Consider the following 25,813-nt stretch of genomic DNA (forward strand, 5'->3'; position numbering starts at 1 on the left):
TATGAATTATGCTTTATGTGTTATAAGAATTAAAAAAATTTGTGCAAATTTATAGTCAACATTGCAAGGCTATTAAGAAAGGACAACTGGTGTAACCATATTTGGAAAGGATGCATAAGAGGCTTACAATTCTAAGTTTTGTCAACATCGACCAAAAATTTAAAAACATATAAGGATGGGCTAAAGTCCCGCAAACCCGGACCTACCCTACACCGCATTGAGTATGCAGGTTAAGTAATCGAATTATGTCTAAGTTTGCAATGAAGAGTTTCAACCAAAATCGGTAAATATTGTGGGATTCATAGACATTAGCCAATAAAGGTCTCTGGGGTTGGGCTTAGCCCACCTTTGATTCCAATTCCCCAAACCAGAAAATTTCTAAACCTGAAAAAAGTATATTTAAAAGTTTTTCGGTATAAAAACTGCTAGGCTACGGTTGTGAAAATTCCACTCCCGCTCCGGCAAAGCTGCAGCTACTTCGCTTTGTTCCATTCCGCATCTCCAGGTGAAGGGCACATGTGTACTATAGGTAGAAAATTTCTGTCAAATCTGCTAAAAATTGAAGCTTCTTAGAAGCGTAGAAGGCCAATGGGGAGCTTTGCTTACATGGGAGCTATATCTGGTTATAGACCGATTTGGATCATACTTTCCATGGAGTTGGGAAGTCATAAAAAACATGCAAATGCAAATTTGCCCATGAACATTCCACTTAGGAACTGGGGCAAACTTCTCACATAGCACTGAGTGCTGTCCGGATCAAAATTTAAGCTCAATGATAAGAGGCCTCCTTTTTATGGTCGAATCCGAACGGTAGGCGCAATGATAAACCTCTTTGGGGAGGAGTTTTAACATGACATAGTACCTCACAAATGCTGAAAGCATTAAGAGGGGATAACCAGGCAAAGAACAAAGCAAAGAAGTCTTTTTGAAGCCGTCCATAAAAGAAACGTCACAGGGAAAGACCAAAACTCCGATGGTGTGACCAAGTAAAGAGTGACATCCCGAAACTGGGTGTCAAAAGTTGGAGAAGAAGCGCAGAAGATGTAGGCGAGACTGGCTTTGTATTTTGAGTTCGATTGTCATTTTGATGCATGACTTGGATTGGTGAAAAAATGTGCAATGGCTTTGCTTTAGTACTCGTTAATTGATTTTGACAAAATTTTGCGTGACTTTTTTTATTTGACACTCCAGTACCTGTGCAAAATTTGATTAAAATCGGTCGAGATTTAGATAATGCTCCCATTTAGCGCACAGGTTAGCATGTCCGCCAAACCACCACTGATTTTTTTTTCTGATGGTCTCGCCAGAATTCGAACCCATGCGTACAGCGTCATAGGCGGATATGCTAACCTCTGCGCTACGGTGGCCTCCAAAATATATAAAAGTTAAAATCGTGTGATACTTATGTTTGGAGATATATCTAATAGTCTCACGCTGAAAATCGTGAGAATCGGTTTACAAATGATCACAGACACATGCGGTGTGGGTGAGATCTTCTCAAACGCTTCTCCACCTATTGCAAACTTTACCAAGTAACTTTTGAGATCCGTCCTCCACCACTAGTGCACACCTCGATCACACCCAATGACCTGATGTAGTCCTTTATCGGCAAGGGCTGTCGCCTCAGTGTACAACACACTGCTACAACAACAACAACAATCGAATGATACATTTACACAGGACCAATCGTGATCCGTCCTGGAGCCTTCCCCTTCACTTTTGATCATGGTAGGAGATTTCCAGTTTTCACCAATCCGCCAAAATTTTGCGATATGGTCTATAGTTCCGCAGACAATTCTTCGTCAATAGTTGCCGTCAGTCAGTCTCCTGAGTCCTCAAGCTCACCTCTTTCTTTAGCCTCATCTTGTAGGCCACAGCTCGCTTAAACTTTGGGCAGTCGGGGTTTAGTACGCATATTTCATGTCTCCGGTTCCCACCAGCCTTAAAGTCACAATCCCAAGAAGCCACTGGCACTAAAACGTCGGAGTATACCCATAACAGTCCATTAACAATGACACTCCACATGCTTTTGGGTATAGAACCCTTTTCCTTCGACCTTGTCAAAAAACGACCATGACCAAGCAGTTTTTAACGAAGATTTTCGGACCCACACTACAACAGGGTCTTTCAATAAGGGCGCTAAAAGTTTTTTTTTTTAATAAACCAAGACGGTTGTTTATATATATGAAATTCTTTATTTCTGTGAAAGAACGTTCGATGCCATTATGTATGGAACTCAATTTCTTATGCGTGGCATAAATCGGCCGATACTGCTGCAATTTTGCGTTCGACATTCTTATGAAGTTCATCAATCATCGCTGGCTTGTTAGCATAGACTATAGATTTGACGTAGCCCTACAGGAAATAGTCGAACGGCGTTAAATCGATCGGCCAATCGACTGGACTGGACTGTGAGCTAAATCGTTCTCCAAACAAGGTTTCCAAGTAATCGATTGTAACATTCGCTGTGTGGTGGCTCGTGGCGACGTTCTATTGGAACCACATGTCCTGCGAGTTCATATCATCCAATTGGAGCCAAAAATATTTTGTTATCATTGAACGACAGCGATTCCCATTCGTAGTAACTTGGTGGTCTTGATCATCAGGGAAGAAGTACGACCCAATGTCGCCGCCGGCCCATAAACCACACGAAACCGTAGTTTTTTCGGGATGCAAAAATGGATCATACAATATGTGTGGATTGCTGTCTGACCAATAACGCATAATTTGCTTATTGACGAAATGAGCCTCATCACTAAATTGGACGTAGCGCTCATAACATTAAGGCCACTGACTCCGAATTTCCGTAGTAACTTTTAATAATTTCGACTCATTGTTGACTCATATATCCTTCCATCATGCCATTTCATGAAACTAACTGAGAAGAAATGTCAAAACAGCAGCAAAAATATGGCATCGTTTGCTGTCTCTATCGGTCTACTTTTGTAGCGTATCTGTTGAAAACTCCTGTATCATTGGCCTTGGATCTCTTAGGGATGGGATTTTCATCAGGTTATCATAGTCTTTTGGCTGAATATTGGACCATTGCCGATCTAGGTCATCACGGTTAGCATGGGGTAGAAGGCCCATGGCCTAGACAATTGGCAGGCATGCGATGACGATATTGTACTGGTCCTATCCTCAAGGCCTGAACCAGGTGTCTTTGTCTGAAGCTACCGCAGATCAATCGCTTGACGACTAGTGAAGCCTGGTGCAACCACTCAACTAGCCTAGGATTCAGAAACGGGCAACATGTTGGCGAACACCACCGCTTCTGTTGGGTCAATGGAGTCCGTTGCAAGCCTGTCCTCGGGATTTAGATCTGCCGCTCCACTGAAAACAGACGGAGACCAACCACCGCTGTAGCTATACCACAATTTTTTCCAGCGGTTCTAGATGTCTAGTCCGAAGATTGAATTATATGGGAGCAGTATGAGGTTAAGGACCGATTTGGATCGTATTTGGAACGATTGTTGAAAGTTGTAACAGAACACTGTCTGTAAAAGTTCATCCAAATCGTATAACAATTGCGGCTTCCAGGAGCTCATGATGTCAAATCGGGATATTGGTTTACATGGGTGTACATCAAGTTACAGACAGACGGAAGAACAGATAGACAGACGAACAGGCAGCCAGACCGAGGGACAGGTGGACTGACTGATAGTCAGACATAGGTTAATCAAATAAGATAATGATTTTGAGTCGATCCGTTTAATAAAAAATGGGCCTAACTCTCTTTTTTCTGGGTGTTAGAAGCAAATATTGTTCAACTTCCACTCACCGGTAAAGAACCAGATATAAGTAACTGTCAAACGATCGCCTGACTTGACTTCTTCATTCTCCAGAGGGCACAATTCTTTTCAAAACATTTTTCCAAAGATTTCCAAATACTTTAAAACTACCAGTTATCTCTTTGATTGGCAAAAATGCTCAATTTCAATCAAATGATGCCTATCTCATTAACCATGAAATTAATCTGTCTTTTGCACGCATTCTCTTCAAAATTAACCACAATAATTAATTGCAATTTTCTTAATTGGCCCTCTGTGCAACTGTGTTTTTATTCAATTGCATATCATTATCATATGCAAGTGAAATTTTATAATTAAAATTGGAATTACCCACACCTGTTTAACATGATACAATTGTTGCTTATAAACCTAGTAAGGGGCAAAGCATCATATGTGCACCTACGACGGGTGACTATAATAACAAATAAAACCGCAATTTAACCATAAATTAATTGAATCCAACACTTAGGAAGAATTTATGAAAATATTTGTAATGCTTCCAGTGAGGTTGTCGTTAACCTCATTGTATACATTGACATTTTTGTAGAATGTCTTTTTGAAAGAGCTAAAAATGTTGAAAAAAAATATATATGATGACAAGTGCTATAAATGCAAGTCACACAAAAAAACCACAACAATTAATGAAATGATACCACGAAAACGATATAGACCACATTGTGGTTAAATGCAATAACAAAAAATACATCAAGGTGGAAACATTCTAAGAGGTTACACGGGAAGAAAAGGTCATAAATCGATGTGTGTTCTAAGGATAGCGCAGTAATGCAAATTGCAAATTTTTACAATGAGAGCAGTACACAGTGCAACACCTCTTTGGAGAGAAGTTTTACATGGCATAGTACCTCAGAAATGTTGCCAGCATTAGGAGGGGAAAACCACCGCTGACATTTTTTCTGATGGTCTAGCCAGGATTCGAACCCAGACGTTCAGCTTTATAGGCGGTCATGCAAACCTCTGCGCTACGGTGGCCTCCATAGTATATATCAACATAGTGCAGTAATGCGGAAGTTTATAATTCACGTTTTAACGATAAGTGCCACATAAATGTAAACTTTGAGTACGATTTGCATTTTAAGACATAAAATCCTCAAATGTTTCCCTTTGAGACGACCATATCCAATTCGTTTTTGATATACAATAGTAAAGGAAAAATTTCAATTGTTTAAAAGCGCCATTTACAACATAATCGTTGTCTGATACATTACCACATTTCTCCCATCGCCGAAGGGTTTCCATTCTTTTGAATAAAATTTAAAATTACATTCAAAAGTATTTTCCGGGCATATCATTTCATATTCATCATTGCAGTAATGTTTAAACATATTGTGCAACGTCATTGTGACTCGTTGCTACATGCAACAGATATTTTTAAATTGACGGGTTGATGTATTTTTTTTTCAACTTATTAAAGTTGCATTTTATGAAGATTGCTTGTAAAGATAAATGGATAAATGAATAATTTATAATTATCAATTAATAATATCATAGAGTGGACAAATGCATCGGAGATTGGTGGGCATATGCATGTGTGTATGCATGTGCATACATTTATTATGTAAAAAATTCAATGATGCGTATGAGTGTTGTTGATTTATTAAATATTCTCCATACGCACCCAAGGACAATATAAGTGCTTTGCAATTGCAAACAAAAATGCCATGTTTAATTAGATGGAATCTTCTTCTCATATATAAAAACGAGCAAATATGTTCAAACTGTAATAACTAGGTTGAAAAATGACAACATCATTGCAAATCGTCGAGGAAAGCGTTGTGGAAAATTTTGCCAAGATTGGTCAAACAATGCGCTTGCAGTGGCTCTTGAGGTCAAAATCTGGTGATATACATATATGATAGCTATATCTAAGTCTGAGCCAATTTCTATGAAATTCAGCAGCAATATCGAGAGTCATAAGAAAAGCCTTCCTGGCAAAATTTCGAGAGAATCGGGCAACAAATGAGCGTTTTATTGCATTATTACTGAAAATTGGACGAAAATATATATGGGAGCTATATCCAAATCTGAACCGATTTTAATGAAATTCACTAGTAATATTGAGAGTCATTGGAAAATCCTTCCTGTCAAGTTTCAAGAGAATCAGGTAACAAATGACCATTTTATTGCTTTATTACTGCAAATCGGACTAACATTTATATGGGAGCTATATCTAAATCTGAACCGATTTTAATGAAATTCATCTATAATGTCAAGAGGCGTAAGAAAATCCTTCATGCCAAATTTTGAGAGAATCGGGCAACAAATGAGAATTTTATTGCATTATTACTGCAAATTGGACGAACACATATATGGGAGCTATATCCAAATCTGAACCGATTTTAATGAAATTCACAAGTAATATTGAGAGTCATTGGAAAATCCTTTCTGCCAAGTTTCGAGAGAATCAGGTAACAAATGACCATTTTATTGCTTTATTACTGCAAATCGGACTAACATATATATGGGAGCTATATCCAAATCTGAACCGACTTTAATGAAATTCATCTGTAACGTCGGGAGACATAGGATAATCCTTCCTGCCAAATTTCGGGAGAATCGGGCAACAAATGAGAATTTTATTGCTTTATTACTGCAAATTGGACGAACATATATATGGGAGCTATATCCAAATCTGAACCGATTTTAATGAAATTCATCGGTAATGTCGGGAGACATAATAAAATCCTTTCTGCCAAATATCGGGAAAATCGGTTAACAAATGACCATTTTATTTCAGTATTATTGCAAATCGGACGAACATATATAGGGGAGCTATACCCAAATCTGAACCGATTTTAATTAAATTCACAAGTAATATTAAGAGTCATTGGAAAATCCTTTCTGCCAAGTTTCGAGAGAATCAGGTAACAAATGACCATTTTATTGCTTTATTACTGCAAATCTGACTAACATATATATGGGAGCTATATCCAAATCTGAACCGACTTTAATGAAATTCATCTGTAACGTCGGGAGACATGGATAATCCTTCCTGCCAAATTTCGGGAGAATCGGGCAACAAATGAGCATTTTATTGCTTTATTACTGCAAATTGGACGAACATATATATGGGAGCTATATCCAAATCTGAACCGATTTTTTCCATTTTCAATAGGCTTCGTCTCTAGGCCGAAAACACACCCATACCAAATTTGAAAACGATCGGATGAATAGTGCGATCTGAAGTTTGTACACAAACTAATATGGACAGACGGACAGAGAGACAGACGGACAGACAGACAGACAGACGGACAGACATACAGACAGACGGGCAGACAGACAGACGGACAGACAGACGGACAGACAGACGGACTTAGTTAAATCGAATCAGAAAGTGATTTTGAGTCGATCGGTATACTTATCAACGGGTCAATGGGTCGACGGACGAACGGAGATGGATAGATCGACTCAGAACGTCGAGACGATCAAGAATACATACACTTTATGGGATCTTAGACGAATATTTCGAGGTGTTACAAACGGATGATTAGATTAGTGTACCCCCATTCTATGATGGTGGGTATACTCCGATGGAAAAAGGGTACTTCAGTTTTTGATATCCGAAGGGAGGGGGAACCTCCCTCTTAACCCAACTAACAATATTGCCAGATCTCGAAGATGGATGCATCGATTTAGGTGAAATTTTGTATGCCACCTTATGGTAGCTTAAAAACACAAAATTGTTATAAAACTTTGGGTCTAGTAACCGTGGGGGACGTCTTACCCCAAGACACACCCAAACGGGCATGTTTACCAATTGGAGAATATTGGTATCAAATAAAAGGTATTTGAGAATAGAATTCGAACTTGATTTATGAATTTAGTTCGAACTTCTTTAAGAACAGAGTTGAACCTTATGTGTTGTGGTCCCCACTAAATGACCCCCGCAAACGTTTTAAGGACCATGCGTATTTGCGTCTGGAAGTCCGAACTGTTTGTAGAGAGAGTGTAGTATACGCACTGGCAGATGTAGTGGAGTAATACAAGGCAGATATTACCGTCATACAGGAAGTGCCATGGCTCGGGAAAGGCTCCACAATAAAACCGAGAGGTGAGGCCTTATGTTATAGCTGCATTTCGATGTGGATTTGTGGTTAATCGGAGACTAAAACACCTTGGCTCCAGAATTACTTCGGTGGATGAGAAGCTAGCCACAATCCGCATAAAGATCAAATTCTTCAACATCTAATATATTTGCGCCCATGGCCCGAGGGAAAACAAAGACGAGCAGACCAAGGATACATTCTACGAGCGCCTAAAAAGAGAATATGACCGCTGGCCCGCCTGCGATATTAAAACCGAACTGAGAGATTTCAATTCTAAAAAAGGCAAGGAAAATATCTGTAGCCCAAAAGTCGAAAGCTAAGTCTACATGTAGAAACTTCCGATAATGGATCGAGGCAAATAGAGTTCGAGCATGTTGCGATACATGGAAGGCATTTAACTAGCGTGTTAGATATACGATCGGTTTGAGGGGCAAACATCGGTTGGGATCATTAACTTGTTGTACCAAAGGTTCGTTCTCGTCTTAGTGTGACGAGAAACGTACGATCGGACATTTCACGTAAGCTGGACATTGAAAAGCTGCAAACACAATAGCAGCGCAATGGCAAAATATTGCCCACTCCATACAAAGAGCCGTAACAACCATACTTTGGTACCAACAACCTCCCCCAAAGAACTCATGATACAACCAGGAGTCTCCAGTAGCTACTGAAGCCAATAATGCGGCACAAAGCAACTTTGCAATCAGTAAAAACGTGACAGGCGAAGACGAGAGGTGAAAAATCTCTTTCGAAACAAGAAGAAGGCCTTAGCAACAGAGTAAATTGTGGTAAATAAGTAACTGTTAAAAAACGCCAAGCAATGCCAGCTTGAGCATGGAAGTCAACTGCGAAGTGAGGTAAGTTGTGAAATAAGTGGGAAATAGTACTGTGTGCTGAGACTGAATGTCAGAGCCTAGTAGTTAACATAGTTGCCAACGCTTTGCCCGGTATCCACTAGACATAGGAGCCGCTGAGCCGGTGACCATATGTCCGACCCACCTCTTACAATCGCGATTTTGTGCCGTACCCACGCCATAAGTGAACCACGCCACCAAGATTCCCATCTTGGCAGCATTACGCCTTTGTCCTTCGGACATAAGTGCCTCTAAGGCTGCGAATACACACTCGTGGCATCTGTCTACGACCACCAGCCCCTGGCTTAGTACCCTGTTCATGCCGTGAGTGAATAACGTCAGGGGGATACATGTAGCCAGCTGCTTGCCTTTTGTGCTTCAGACATAGGATGCACTCAGCCCGCGAATACACACTCGTGGCATCTGTAGACGACCGCCAGCCCGTGACTTAGTGCCCTATTCACATCGTGAGTGAAGCACGTCTCCGAGATACACATATCAAACAGTTCGTCGTTGTCCTTCTGCGAACGCACCCTCGTGTCATCTGCCTTCGAACGCACCCCGTGCTTTAGTTGTGTACTCACGCCGTGAGGTAATCACGTCACCGAGATAAATGTAGCCAGCATCTCGTCTTTGTCTTTCATTCTTAAGAGCCGCTTAGCTGGCGATTACACTCGCGCCATCTGTCTCTGACCGCCAGCCCATGACTAATATACACTCGAGCCAGCACCTCGCCTTTTGTCCTCTAGACGTAGGACCCACTCAGCCCGCGAACACACTCGCGCTATCTGTCTACCTCCGCCTCCCCATGACTTAGTGCTCTGTCCACGTCGTGAGTGAATCATGTCACCAAAAAACACATATCCAACACTTCGTCGTTGTTCTACGACGGCAACCCTTGCCTTAGTACCGTACTCACGCAGTGAGTAAATCACGTCAGCGAGATACACGTAGCCAGCACTTTGCCTCTGTCTTTCAGACATAAGTGCAGCTTAGCCCGCGAATACACACTGGCGCAATCTGTCTACGAACACCACACCATGATTTAGTGTGTTTTCACGCCGTCAGTGAATCACGTAACCGAGATACACGTAGCCAGCAAATCGCCTTTGTCCTACATACAAATTACACGCACACGTGCATCTGCCTTCGAACGCACCCCATGATTTAGTGCAGCACACACGCCGTGAGTGAATCACGTCACCGAGATACAAGCAGCCATCACCTCGCCTTTGTTCGTCAGACATAAGAGCTGCTGAGCCCGCGAACACACATTCGTGCCATCTGTCTACGAGCACCACACCATGATGAAGTGCACACTCACGCCGTGAGTGAATCACGTCACCGAGATACACGAAGCCAGCAAATCGCCTTTGTCCTAAAGACATAAGAGTCGCTTAGACCGCCAATTGACACTCGCGCCATCTGTCTACTACCGCCACCCCATGACTTAATGCCCTGTCCACGTCGTGAGTGAATCACGTCACCGAGATGCAGGTAGCCAGAACTTCGCCTTTGTCTTTCAGACATAAGAGCCACTGAGTCCGTGACACACACACTCATGCCATCTGTCTACGAACACCCTACCATGATGTAGTGCGGTACTCACGCCGTGAGTTAATCACGTCACCGAGATACACGCAGCCAGCACCTCGCCTTTGTCTTTTAGATATAAGAGCCACTGAATCCGTGAACACATATTTGTGCCATCTATCTACGGACACCACACCATGATTGAGTGCCGTTCTCACGCCGTGAGTGAGTCACGTCACCGACATACAGGTAGCTAGCAGCGTGCCTTTGTCTTTCAGATATAAGAGCCGCCTAGACCGGGAAAAACATATTTGCGCCATCTGTCTACTACCACCACCCCATGACTTAATGCCCTGTCCAGGTCGTGAGTGAATCACGTCACCGAGATGCAGGAAGCCTGCACCTCGCCTTCGTCTTTCAGATATAAGAGACGCTCAGCCCGCGAACACTCGAGCAATCTATCTACGAACATCACACGATGATTTCGTGCCGTACTCACGTCGTGAGTGAATCACGTCACCGAGATGCAGGTAGCCAGCACTTCGCATTTGTCTTTCAGATATAAGAACACACACTCTCGCTATCTGTCTACGTCAGCCACCCACTCGTGTTAAAATATGCAAACAATTTAGGCCAGTAATGATGGCATAGATCTCAACTAATCCTATGACAACATGTGATTTCATTCTTGAAGCCCTTTTTGCATTTTTTTAGTTAAGCTAACCAAAATCATCAAAATACTCTAATAATTGCATTTTTCCTCTTCTAAAGGAGGGAAACGATATTGGCATTACAAACCACATATTACATTTTGTCTTGTGGTCATGTTTGCAGGGTTAACACAGTTTTCACTTCAAATTTTGATTGGATGTGCACCAAACCCACCAACAATAATAGCAAGCAATTTTTCTTTGCAGTTTCTTTTGCTGGGGGCAAGGTAAACCTACACATGTCTAACCCAAAAAGTTTGCACACTTTTCACTGGGGCTATGGCAAACGTTTTCGTAACATTTCGACAATCATAGTAGCAGAACGTGTTGCTGAGGTTTTTGGACGAGTCATGGTTTTACTTTCAATCATACTAGACGAACATGATGGTTTTTAAACAAAATGATCTCATAGCACATAGCTGGGCAGAATGCCAGGAATGATGGAAATAAAGTTGAGTTACGAGGACTGATGAGTTTTTATGTCTAGAGCACATTATTTTCATCCTACTTCAATGTAAAGTGGAATGGTGTATCTTTGCATAGTGGATTCTCTTTTCGATTGAATTTGGATAGAATTGGTAATGGTGAGTAAGGATAGGTTAGGTTTAAGGAGCAGTCTGCCACAGTCAGACATATTTAGACATTTTTTGTCCATTGTGATACCACAAGAACAGAAGAAGGAAGATGCCTGATGAGTTACATTAACTAGTCCTGTTCCAAGTATGGTTCTCATGGGTTCACCTTTCAATATGGTTTCCGATATAGGTTTTATCTATTATATGATCTTGAAAGTTTATAATTCCAATTAAAGTTTGTTTTTATTCCTCTGGCGCTCTATTAATATGGTAATTTAAAACTGTTTAACACTTTTACCACCACAACACATCAGACTATCATACATCCTGTGTAATTGCAATACTTGCTTTCTGCTTCATTGTTTTTTTCTTCTTCTTGGTATCGTTAAAACCAAATTACACTTGTTTTTCAGTCATTATTTGTAATTGAGTTAAATTAAAATTAAACCTGAAACCAAGAAAAACACGAAACATTCCGGGAGATAACCAGCGGTTGTTGGTTTTCATGGACATTAAAAAAAAAGAGAGAGGGAGAGAGAGTGAGTAACTGGAAAGTGTGTGTTCTGTTCAACTTGCCTCATTTCTTACATCACTTGCTGGTATTTAGCAAGCCAGCAAACACTTAAATCCATTCCATTTCCGTTTCCGCTTTTACGTTTTTTTTTTCTTGTTTTTATTTCTGTAAAAATGCAAAAAACCTTGATGCCATTTTTTTTTTGCCTTAGGTTTTTTAACTTTGGCGGTTTGTTTTCCGGCAAAAGGGATGTGTAGTTTGCTTTTGCTTATTTGTTGGAGAGCAGTGAAGCTTTTGCTGGCATTGCTGTAAGCAGGGTTGTAAAAAACGGAAATGATGGCGACTCTTGGAATTTAAACACCGAATTAAGGCAAGCGACTGTTCAGCAGCTTACGCTGGTGGTTTGGTTGGAGGTGTTTTTTTTTGTTGTTGGCAGAAATCGCTTTAATGTTTTAATGATGCCAATAAGTTTTGGTCCGAAAAACAAAAATTCTTCGAGGCCATAAAAATCAAAAAAAAAAAAAATCTCTGAAGTGGTTTATATGACTCAATTTTGTGGAAAATTATTTGAAACGTTTTTTTGAAGCTTTAAAGAAAAAGGCAAAAAATGGCAAAAAAATTTTATAGCATGCTAAAATATTTTACAGCAAGTAAGGAAGGGCTAAAGTCAGGCGAAGCCGAACTTTTGATACCCTACACCATATTGCAAATGCAGGCTAGGTTAGGTAAGGTTTAAGTGACAGTCTGCCATTAGACTCACTTAGACGTTTTCGTCCATAGTGATAACACAGGAACAGAAGAAGGAAGATGCCTTCAGTTCCTACCATTGAACCATCCAGATCGCTTCAAAAAGCCCAATAACAGGACAGGTTCTCAAAGAAATGAGAACTTAAAGTGGAACTCTTTCTGACTGCTAGTGCGGGAAATACACAAAGAAGGTGTTCTATAGTCTCTTCTTCCTCGATGCCCAGATCGCTTAAAAAAGCCCAGCAACATGCGAATGTTCACATCCGCTAAATCAGACAGGTTCTCAAAGAAATGAGAACCTAAAATGGAACTCCCTCTGACTGCCAATGCGGGACACACACACAGAAGGTGTTCTATAGTCTCTTCATCCTCGATGTCGGCAAAAGTCGTTGCTGGCAACCTTCAGTCTGTCAGCATGTTTTCCGATTAGGCATGGGGCGGATTAATATCTGCAACCTCTTTTCAACCTAACCTAACCTAACTAGCGAATGTTCACATCCGCTAAATGAGACAGGGTCTCAAACAAGAGAACTAGACTCGCAAGCTCGTCCGCTTTACAATTCCCTGTGATATCTCTGTGGCTCGGCACCCAGAACTGGGGAATTTTGAACGGTTCAGCCATCTCGTTGAGAAATCTGCGACAGTCGAGGGCGGTTTTTGCGTTCAAAAATACATTCCCCAAGGATTTAATGGCTGCCTGGCTGTCTGAGAAGATATTTATGCCAACCGTCGTTATGATATTATATCTTAGCCATTCCACCAATTCCTTAATTGCCAAGATCTCTGCTTGCTACGCACTACAGTGGTCGGGTAACTTTTTCGATATGACAAGTTCTGGATCTTTGGAGTACACCTCAAAGCCCACCTGGTCGTTTAGTTTGGAACCATCCGTATAGAAGTCTATATAACTACTGTTACCAGGGATATCTTAGTTCCAATCGGTTCTATCAGGAATAGTGGTACAGTAATTTTGATCAAAAAGCGGCTCAGGTAGAAAGTAATCCACACTGCCTGGAACATCGGATAATGTATCAAGTATAACACAGTGTCCGTGGCCGCCACATGAGCAATGAGAAAACTCCCTTAACCTCAAGGCAGTGGTCGCTGCAATTTGTCTACCCACAATGTCCAGAGGCATAAGATGTAGCATTAAATTCAGTGCATCAGATGGTGTTGTCCTCAGTAAGGCTGTGATGCACAAACAAGCCATCCCTTGGATCCGGTTAAGTATTGAGCAGTAGGTGGACTTTTGAAGCGCCGTCCACCAGACCACAACACCATATAGCATAAAAGGTCTACCAACTGCAATATATACCCAATTTATGAAACGCGGTCTAAGTCCCCAACTTTTGCCAAAGGCTCTCATGCAGGTGTATATGGCAAGAGTTGCCTTTCTTGCCCTTTCCAAAATGTTGGATTTGAAGTTCAGTTTCCTGTCCAGCAAAACATCCAGGTATTTTGCGCTTTCTGTAAGTGGAACATTCTCTTCACCCAAGGAGACAGGTTCCACTATAGGCAACTTGTATCTTCTGCACGGATGGATTTATAGCCACTTTCGGTAGCCCACTTTGCTGTTTCACGTAGAACTTCCTGAAGTATATCTCTTACAGTGCGGGGAAACTTTACCCTGAGTTCAATTTCCTGTCCAGCAAAACACCCAGGTATTCTGCGCTTTCTGTAAATGGAACATTCTCTCCTCCCTAGGAGACAGGTGCCATTGTAGGCAATTTGTATCTCCTGCTGAACGGATGGATTTATACCCAGACCACTTTCGGTAGCCCACTTTGCTGTTTCACGTAGAACTTCCTGAAGTATATCTCTTAGAGTGTGGGGAAACTTTCCCCTAACCGCAATTGCCTAAGTCGTCGTATTTAAAATTTACTTAAATTAGATTTTTTGCGAAGATCGATTGATAAATGGGTTAGCAAAGGTCTTAAAAGTGAAAATCGGGAGATGCATATATATGGGAGCTATATCAAAATCTGAACCGATTTTTATTCAATAGCAATACAGGGAGTCATAAGGGAATCCTTTGTGCCAATTTTCGTGTGAATCGGTTAACAAATGACGATGTAATTGAAATTTTAGTCCAAATCGGACGAACATATATGTGGGAGCTATGTCTAAATCTGAACCGAGTTCTATGAAACTCACCAATAATGTCGAGAATTATAAGAGAATCACTAGTGCAAAATTTCGTGAGAATCGGTTTATAAATGACAATGTAATTGCAATTTTCGACCAAATCGAGCGAACATATATATGGGAGCTATATCCAAAACTGAACCGATTTCTATGAAACTCACCAATAATGTCGGGACTTATTAGGGAACCCCTTTTGCAAAATTGCGTGTGAATCGGTTAACAAAAGATCAAATAATGGCAATACTAGTCCAAATCGGACGAACATATAAATGGGAGCTATATTCAAAACTGAACCGATTTTTATGGAATTCACCAATAATGTTGAGACTTATAGGAGAATCACTCGTGTAAAATTTCGAGAGAATGGGTTTAAAAATTACGATTTAATTGCATTTTTAGTCCGAATCGGACGAACATATATATGGGAGCTATATCCAAAACTGAACCGATTTCTATGAAACTCACCAATAATGTCGGGACTTATTAGGGAACCCCTTTTGCAAAATTTCGTGAGAATCGGTTAACAAAAGATCAATTTATGGCAATACTAGTCCAAATCGGACGAACATATGTATGGAAGTTATATCCAAATCTGAACCGATTTTTATGAAGTTCACTAATAATATCAAGGCTCATGAGAGAACTCCTCGTACAAAATTTCGTGAGAATCGGTTTACAAATTACGATGTAATTGCAATTTTAGTCCGAATCGGACGAACATACATATGGGAGTTATATCCAAATCTGAACCGATTTTTATGAAGTTCACCAATAATATCAAGGCTCATGAGACAACTCCTCGTACAAAATTTCGTGAGAATCGGTTTACAAATTAAGATGTAATTGCAATTTCAGTCTTAATCGGACAAACATATATATAGGAGCTATAACCAAAACTGAACCGATTTCAATGAAACTCACCAATAATGTTGGGACTTATAAGAGAATCACTCGTCCTAAATTTCGTGAGAATCGGTTTACAAATTACGATGTAATTGCAATTTTAGTCTAAATCGGACCAACATATATATAGGAGCTATAACCAAAACTGAACCCATTTCTATGAAATTCACCAATAATGTCGGGACTTATTAGGGAACCCCAAATGCAAAATTTCGTGGAAATCGGTTAACAAATGACCAAATTATTGCATTACTAGTTTAAATCAGACGAAGATATATATGGGAGCTATATCCAAAACTGAACCGATTTTTCCCAATTTCAATAGACTTTGTCTCTAAACACAAGGAAATACTTGTGCCAAATTTGAAGACGATCGGATGAAGATTGCGGCCTGTACTTTGTACACATATTAATAAGGACAGACAGGCGGATAGACAGACAGCCACAGCTAAATCGAATCAGAAAGTGTTTCTGAGTCAATCGGCATACTTATCAATAGGTCTACCTCTCTTACTTCTGGGTGTTACAAACAAATGCATTAAGTTTTAATATCCTGTATCACAGTATCAATGTAGAGTACAAAAAGTAAAAATACCAGTTCTACAGGATCTAGGTTAGGTTAAGTTGAAAAGAGGGTGCAGATATTAATCCGCCCCATTGCACTATGGACATATACCTAAGCCAGCAATCGGTTTGTTGTGCGCTCTAAAAACTATAAAGTAACCTCTAGAAAGAAAATTTTAGGTTAGGAATTTCGTGCTACTTACAAAATCCTTAATTGTTTTCAATGTCACTCCCCTATGTTGGCTCATGTCTGATATTGTGTCTCCACCTAAGTACCGGGTGTCTGTTGGACGCGAAAGCCGAGCAATGACATAGGAAATGCTCCAACGTCTCATCATCTTCCCAAAATGCCCTACACATGCTATTATTTGCCGCAGCGAAGTCCTATGTGTCCCGTTATGATACCAAAAGCTATACTGACCTGCTTCTTACTTCCTTTCAGTAATAGCCTCGTTTTCTCACGATCTGGATCCCCCCCCATAGGATTTCCATGGACCTACCGTTCGTTTTGCTGTTCCACAATGTTGCATGCGCATTCGTCGCCCACTCCCTAAACTCGTACTGCGCCGACCCGAAAGGCTTCGGGTTAACCAAGTTGATTGATGGCAGTCCTTTGGCCTTCATCGCCAAATCCCTCTGCCCTTTTTTCCCCTTACTCCGTTATGGCCCGGCCCCAAAACGATGAGGACTTGGCCATCCTCAGAGAAGGCTTCACTCTCTTCTTATACTGCACGACTGCAGTGCAAGGCCGAACATTCCATACCCACCACCTCGGATATACGAATACATATTAACTTCAAATTCTGCAAACTTCTCACATATCAATGAGTGCTGTCCGATTCAAGTTTAAGCTCAATAATAAGGGGCCTCCTTTTTATAGCCGAGTTCGAATGGCGTGCCGCAGAGCGACACCTCTTTGGGGGGAAGTTTTTACATGGTGAAGTCGCCAGCATTGGCATGGGATAACTACCGTGGAAAAAATATTTCCGATGTTCTCGCAAGGATTCGAATCCAGGGGTTCAGCGTCAAAGGCGGACGTGCTAAGCTCTGCGCTACGGTGGCCTTTATTTCCACCATATCGAAATGTGATCCAAACTGGACCAAAATCGTCAGGGACGCAGAAGGGTCTAACACAATTCACTGTCTTAGACCATAAAACAGGAGATTGGTTTATATTGCAACTATATCCAAATAAAGTCCAACCTACACCAAAGTCAGTATGTATTGGGGCCCGTTACAATTTATTGCACATAAATTCACCGAAATCGGGTAATAAATGCTCCATTAGTGGCCATTAGTCTATAAATCGAGAGATCGTTATATATGTGGCAGCTACATATACCGAAATATAGACCGATTTAGACCTTAAAGAGCAAGCATATGGAGGACGGACCTAACACAGCTCACTGTAACAAATTTCAACAAAATCTTTTAATAAATTCCCCTTTTATGGGCCCAAGAACTTAAATCCGAAGAACGGTATTTGTGGCAGCTTTATCCAAATGCAGCCCGATCTAGACCACACTCAGTACGAACGTCGGGGATCCTAACATTCATTCATTCTTTAAAAATTTTCAGCGAGAACTGTTGATGACATTTGCCTCTTATGGGCCCTAGACCTCAAATCGGGAGTTCAGTATATGCAGCAGCTATCTCTAAATATAGACCCATTTAAACCATACTTGGTACCAATGTTGAGGGGTCTAGTAAATGGGCCTATGATCTTTAATCGGGAGATAGGTATATATGACAGCTATATCCAAATGGACCCATCTGCATCATATCTTACACAGTTATCGAGGAGCTTAGCAATACTAACCGTGACAAATTTCAGAGAAATCGGATATTAATGCGGCTTCTATGGGCCATAGAGAATAAATCGGGAGATCGGTAAATATGTAAGCTATATGGCTCTATATAGACCGATCTGAACCATATCATGAACTGACATCGAGGACATTTACATAACAGTGAGAAATCTCAGCGAAATCGTATAATAAATGCTGCTTCTATAGGACTTAGGTCTAAATTCGAAAGATCACTCTGGAAGTGTATTGGTTCTATGAAAAGAACATTTTCCTCAGCTGCTAGTGATCGACAATGGTGGTGAAAAGGATGCTGCAGAACTAATCACTGATGGTGGTATAGAATGTTTACTTCCTAGTCAGAATGGGGTCCAAGTAGATCTGACCCAATTACAAACAACAAGGCCGCAGGAGCCGATGGGTTGTCCGCTGAACTATTAATGATCGAAGACGATACGCTGATAGGGCGTAAGCAGTAGCTCGTCTGCGCGATCAACATTAAACATAACAGTGAGAAATCTCAGCGAAATCGTATAATAAATGGTGCTTCTGTAGGACTTAGGCCTAAATTCGATTTGGAACAGGCACATCCTACTGCAAAGACAAGGGGGGAAATCTGATACGTTATAGAGATAGTGTATTGGTTCTATGAAAAGAACATTTTCCTCAGCTGCTAGTGATAGACAATGGTGGAGAAAAGGATGCCGCAGAACTAATCCCTGATGGTGGTATAGAATGTTTACCTCCTAGTCAGAATGGGGTCCAAGTAGATCTGACCCAATTAAAAACAACAAGGCCGCAGGAGCCGATGGGTTGTCCGCTGAACTATTAAAGATCGGAGACGATACGCTGATAGGGCGAAAGCAGTAGCCCGTCTGCGCGATCTGCTTAGTAGAACGCATACCCGATGATTGTAACCTCAGCCAACTATGCCCCGTACAAAAGAGAGGAGACAAGACGTAATGTGTCAACCACAGAGGAATAAGTCTCCTTCCCATTGCATACCAGATACTTTTGAGCGTACTTTGTGAAAGATTAAAACTGAAAGTCAATGAGATAATTGTTCTTTGGTCCAGTCTAAATACACATATACAGTGAGCATCAAAATAAAGTATATACAAATTTATACTTTTTCTGGTTTTTTTTCCCACTATCATCGGATGGAGGCATAATAATCTAGTTATTCTATATGTAACACCTCCAAGTGTTGTTCTGGTACCCCATAAAATATATATAGGATGGGGTAATACCAATCCAGCCATTCTATTTGTAACACCTCGAAGTATTGATTTGATACCCCATAAAGTATATATATTTTTGATCATCTCGTCATTTTGAGCCATGTTCGTCTGTCCATCCGTCCATCTGACTGTCAGTCGAAATCACGATAGCGATCGAACTTACTCTCATTGTTATAATTTGATGCTCTCTGTAAAAGATGTCTTTTAAAATAAAAATGTAAGAACATTTTTCCTTGTGTGATTGTCTTAATTCATATTCAAGTTTGGTCATATACCCTTCGTAATTAGCAATTTGAATCTTCTTTTGCCATTGCTAATGTGCCAATTTTTCTCCTTAGGCCATTCGTTATGACTACTGTGCCCGCATTATATTATCATCAATTTGCATTTTGACTTTATGCTGACATGATGTCACTTAATCCTGTCTACATAGACAGTTTTGGGGTACTTTCCTTATCCTGCTCAAAAGTCATTAATTTTTGAAAGGGACTTAGCAGATGTCTGTATGACTTATGTCGGATTATTTGATTGTGGATTACCATGTATGAATGTGTGTGTGTGTGTGTGTGTGTGTGTGAAAAGCACATCTACATTCATCACCATATTTGGATAATGTCTTACTATCGCATAAGGCTGTTTGTCAGAATTAGGAATAAGTTTCTATGCTGCCATAGGAAGGTTTTACTACTTTTGTTTTCAACTAATGTTTCTGATTTGATGATAAAGATGATATAAATATAAGTGCATTTTTAATAAATAACTGTGTGGATATGTAAGAACCACGGGGTAATGGCATTTATTAATGAGAAAATTTTTAAATTAGGGAATGGTAAAATTAGTTATTATACCCTCCACCATAGGATGGGGGTATACTAAATTCATCATTTCGTTTGTAACTCCTCGAAATATTCGACCCCATAAAGATTATATATTTTAAGTCGATCGTGCCCTGTCCGTCACGATAGCGCTCGAACTCGAGAAGCTAACCGCTTGATATTTTGCACATATATTTACTATTGATGTAGGTCATTGGAAATGGGCCATATCGGTTCAGATTGGGATATATTTCCCATATAAACTGATCTCCTGTTTAGGAAGTCAAGCCCCTGGAAGCCGTAATTTCTGTCTGATTTAGTTAAGATTTTGCACAAAGTGTTCTGTTATGACTTCCAACAACTGTACCAAGTACGGTTCAAATTGGTCTTTAACCTGATATAAGCCGATCTCTCGATTTTACTTCTTGAGCATCTAGAAGCCATTATTTTGTCGGATTTAGTTAAGAATTTACACAGAGTTTTCTGTTATGACTTTCAACAACTGTGCCAAATACGGTCCAAAACCGTCTATAACCTGATATAGCTCACATATAAACCGATCTCCTGATTTGACTTCTTGAGCCCATGGAAGCCGCAATTTCTGTCTGATTTAGTTAAACATTTTTTCCGATTTGGTGAAATTTTTGCATGTAATGTTGTGTTATGACTTTCAACAACTGTACTAAGTAAAATTCAAATCGTTCGTCGTCCTATCGACTGCGTTCTTTGCAGTCGATAGGACGACGTTAGGGGTTAAAGAATAAAATCTTGAGATCTGTTTATATGGGAGCTACATCAGGTTCTGGATTGATTTACAACATATTAAGCACATATATTGAAGGGTAATGGAAAGTCAAATGAGTGTCCCCGTCCAAAATTTCAACCAATTTGGATAAAATTGCGCCCTCTATCGGCTGAAGAATCATGGTCAGAAATCGGTTACTATGGGAGCTATTTTAGGTTATGAACCGATTTGAGCCATACTTGGCACAGTTGTTGATGGTCAAACCAAAATACTGCATTCAAAATTTCAGCCAAATTGTCTAATAATGGCGCCCTCTAGCGGCTCGATAAGTTAAGATCCGAGATCGGTTTATGTGACAGCTATATCAGGTTATGAACCGATTTGGACCATACTTGACAGAGCAAAATAAAAGACTCAGTGCAAAATTTCAGCCAAATGGGAAAAGAATTGCACCCTCTAGAGGATCAAGAAGTTAAGATCCGGTAACGGTTTATATGACAGCTATACCAATACATGGACCGATTAACAATCCAATGTAAAATTTAAAGAGCCTCACTTTACTCCTACGAAAGTAAGCGTGCTTTCGACAGACAGACGGACAGGCATACGGACGGACAGACGGATGTGACATTGCTAAATCTACTTCGAATATCAAGACGATCAAGAATATATTTATATTTGTTGTTGGGTCTCAGATCAATATCTCGATGTGTTACATACGGAATGACGAAAAAGATAAACATACAACACATTATGACACTAGACAGCAAATAGCGACAGAAAATCATAACTAACGCATAAGACAAAAAAAAAGATTCACTGTCGGAGGTATCATCTAGTCACCCATTATCCTGTGTCTTTTCGCAATTGCGGGGCAGTGACACAATAGGTGCCCGACCATTTTTAATTCCTCCTTGTCCTCGCACATCCCGCAAAAGTCTGCCTCTCTCTGCAATCTGCGCGACCTCAAAAAGCTAACGTTGCAATGACCAGTCAGGACTCTTATTAGCAGTCCTAAGTCATGCTTTCTCAGCCCCAAGATAAGCGATTTTGTGTTTGGCGAAATAATCGACCGCAGCGCCTACGCTTTATCCATGCAGTCATCTGAGAAGCCTATCAACCTACAAGAAGACAGAGGTAAGATAATCAGCGATCCATTGCTGGCCAGCTCGTCTGCCACTTCGTTCCCCGCCATCTCTTGATGGTCTGGGACCTAGCAGAGCCTGAGAGCCTATCCATTGGTTGGGAGAAGCTCTTTGCTTCTTTTAACCAGTTTCCACCTCTCATGTATACAGAGGGTTCCGCCAAGGTCGGGGTGGTCCCAACTCAGAGATCCCTTTTCTGGAAAACGACTTCCAAACCGTCAACAAAGAAGGTCTCGACTGGTATATAATCAGTCGCGCCGCCTATAGCATGGCGGCACGCGGCAATACCGTCCCCTCGCAGAACTGATAAGTTAGAGGAGCGGCATGTACCTTACTCCCTCGGTCTGATAGCGATCATAGTTGCCACACAGCCTACATATAGATGCAAAGGCATGCGATCAAGAATGACATTCAGCGTCTCTCTCCTAACCCCAGAGATTAGCACTGCCGCGGTACCCTGTACCTTCTCGATCATGCTGCGAAGTGCACAATTGTCCCGACAACCATAGGAGATAATTGGCGGAACAAACGACGTAAACATTCAGTGAAGCATCCGCGGCCTTATGCCCCAACTGCTTCCTATTCTGAAACTTGGTACAATTAATTGTATTAGTCCCGCAGACACTACCCATGATGAAAGGTCTGACAGAATTAAATTTGCAATATTTTTAATTATTACTCAATGCACTCAGATAGACAGATGGATCCACTGATAAGTGTACAGATTGAACTAGAATCAGTTTCGGATTCGATTTAGCTATGACCGTCTGTTTCCCTGTTCTGTCTGTCTGTCCGTCTGGCCGTGCGTCTGTCTGTCCGTCCGTCTGTCTGTCTGCGTGTCTGTCTGCCTGCGCGACCTCAAAAAGCTAACGTTGCAATGACCAGTCAGGACTCTTATTAGCAGTCCTAAGTCATGCTTTCTCAGCCCCAAGATAAGCGATTTTGTGTTTGGCGAAATAATCGACCACAGGGCCTACGCTTTATCCATGCAGTCATCTGAGAAGCCTATCAACCTACAAGAAGACAGAGGTAAGATAATCAGCGATCCATTGCTGGCCAGCTCGTCTGCCACTTCGTTCCCCGTCATCCCTTGATGGTGTGGGACCTAGCAGAGCCTGAGAGCCTATCCATTGGTTTGGAGAAGCTCTTTGCTCTGCCTGTCTGTCTGCCTGTCTGTCTGCCTGTCTGTCCGCCTGTCTGTCTGTCTATCTCTCCGTCTTTTTAGTCTGTCCGTCTGTTTGTCTATCCGTCTGTCTGCCTGTCCTTCCGTCTGTCCATCTGCTTGTCCATCTGTCTGTCTGTCCGTCCGTCCGTGTGTCTGTATATCTGTCTATATGTCTGTCTGTATGTATGTCCGTCTGTCGGTCTATACATCTGCATATTTGTCTATCCGTCTGTCTCTCCATCTATCCGTTTGTCCGTCCATGTGATTGTCTGTCTGTCTGTTCGTCAATCTGCTCATCTGTCTGTCTATCCATCTGTCAGTCTGCCTGTCCGTCTATGTGCTCTTCTGTCTGCCCATCCGTTTGTACGTTGTGTCTGTCCCTGTTATTTTTGGAAAAATGGAATAAATTTGAGCAACATGTATTTCACTAATTTGTCAACCGACCGTTACGAAAATTGAAACAATGGATTATTCTATGAGTCTTGAGATTAATGGTGGATTTCATAGAAATTAGTTCAGATTAGGTTTTCACTTTCATATTCGTTACAATTGCATTTATGTATCAACAGATGGTATAAAAATTACGCCAAATGACTTCTGCTATAACTTTGTGTATGTAATTTGATTGAAATCGGTTCAGATTTACGTACATAACCTATATACAAAAATTAACGTTTTTTTTACCCTTACTTACGATGTAAGGAACATACTACTCTTTTTTGCCGTTAATATTTCTACTGAATTTTATGAAAATCGGTTCGGTTTATATAGCCGGCACCGCCCTAGGCAAAAGTCTTGCCTAATTTGTTACCTTTTAACTCTCCTAAAACCTTTTTCCCTATATTTCATTTCAGTTTTTTTCATGTTCTTTACATTGAAATGTGTTAACGCCTTCAGGATAATTAAACATCCTTAGACGTGTTGAGCATATCTCCTTCTTGAAATAGGAATGCTTGTATTTGGTTTTCTCTTATTGTGTTCTATTTGTATTGAGAACAGTTAAACCAAACGGATATTTAATTAGTTTTAATTTCTGTTGGTTTCGCATCGTTTACATAGACCTTACACACAGCCACACCTCCATCCACATCCACACCGCCACCCACACCGCCACCCACACCGCCACCCACACCTGCACCCACACTACAACACATTCCTGTAGAATAGAAGACACAAGTACTGGTGTACTATTAGTACATGCATACTGACAACTGTGGCAAATTGTAAACGAGCCATCATGGCTCAAGTCTGCATGGATGGATGTTCTGGAAATAAATTCTAGACTTCCTGTATGCATGGAAATTAACTAATCAAATGAACGTTCCATAGAGGATATCCTGATTGCAGTGATATCACCATGAAAAAGGTGATTTTGTGGACTATGCAAAGACTTTTAGTTTTAAATGTGATTTTTGTTTAAAAGACTTTTTACATGTTGGCAAAATAAATGGGGGCTTCTATTAATGAATTGCTTTCATTTAAGCATTATTTACACTGTATTACAAAGAAATTTAAATGACTAAGGGAGAGAATTTTTAAAGATTTTTTAAGTCAATGAAAAATTGATTGGGCTATATGGGCTGGGAAGTATTATAGACTTCACCAGAGGTTAATTTTTGAGAGAGAATAGTTTTAGGGTCTTGACAATAACAAATCGTTGGGAAGTATAAAATTTTCGGATAGGCTGTTTTGTGTTCTTGCATTTTCACTTCAAACCGGAAATGAACCCCACTTCAAAGAATTTTTCATATTTCATTTGAAGCCATTCGTAGGCTAGTCCCATTAATCCCCCCTTTTGATGAAAGCAAGCAGCAATGTAAAGCATTCTGCATAAATTATCACTTTATCAGAATTGCTAAAATGTCATTTGGTTCAGGGACAACTGAAAACACAAATTAATTCGGTCTATATTACCTTGATATTTGCATAATTTATTTGTCACACCAACAAATGTGTTTAAATTGATTTACAATTTTAATTTTATATTTTTTCGATGTTATATTTTCGTTGTAGTAAGTTTGTGTTTTTTTTTTGTTTGTGTATGAGTGCGTGTGTGTGTATTTTCATAACATTTTATTGTATTTCATTACGTTCCTTTGCATAATTAATGGGCATTTTAATTGGTTACTGTTAATAGTTGTTATTTTAAATGTTCTCTTTGAAAAGCATACAAATTGAATAACAATATTGTAAATATTTAATATGTGGATGTTTTGGTATTAACAAAGAAATTTCCAATTTGTTTTGATTCGTTTGAGTTTTAATGTTTTATAAATCGAGAGATCGGTCTATATGGCAGCTATATCCAAATCTGGAACGATCTTGGCCAAATTGCAGAATGATGTCGAGGGGTCAAACACAACTCACTGTCTCAAATTTCTGCGACATTGGACACTAAATGTGCTTTTTATGGGTCGAAGACCTTAAATCGAGAGATCGGTCTGTATGACAGCAATATCGAAATCTGGCTCGATTTGAGCCAAGTTGCAGAGAGTTG

At 40.4% G+C, this 25,813-nt stretch overlaps 1 protein-coding gene across 3 annotated transcripts in view; it reads right to left on the minus strand.

The window, feature by feature from the left end:
* The window catches only part of LOC106088399 (mucin-5AC), a 612,109-nt gene that overhangs the window by 187,408 nt on the left and 398,888 nt on the right, over positions 1–25,813 (minus strand). The gene's annotated exons all lie outside the window — the stretch shown is intronic.

Source organism: Stomoxys calcitrans, chromosome 5 (genome assembly GCF_963082655.1).
Source record: "Stomoxys calcitrans chromosome 5, idStoCalc2.1, whole genome shotgun sequence".
NCBI lineage: Eukaryota > Metazoa > Arthropoda > Insecta > Diptera > Muscidae > Stomoxys > Stomoxys calcitrans.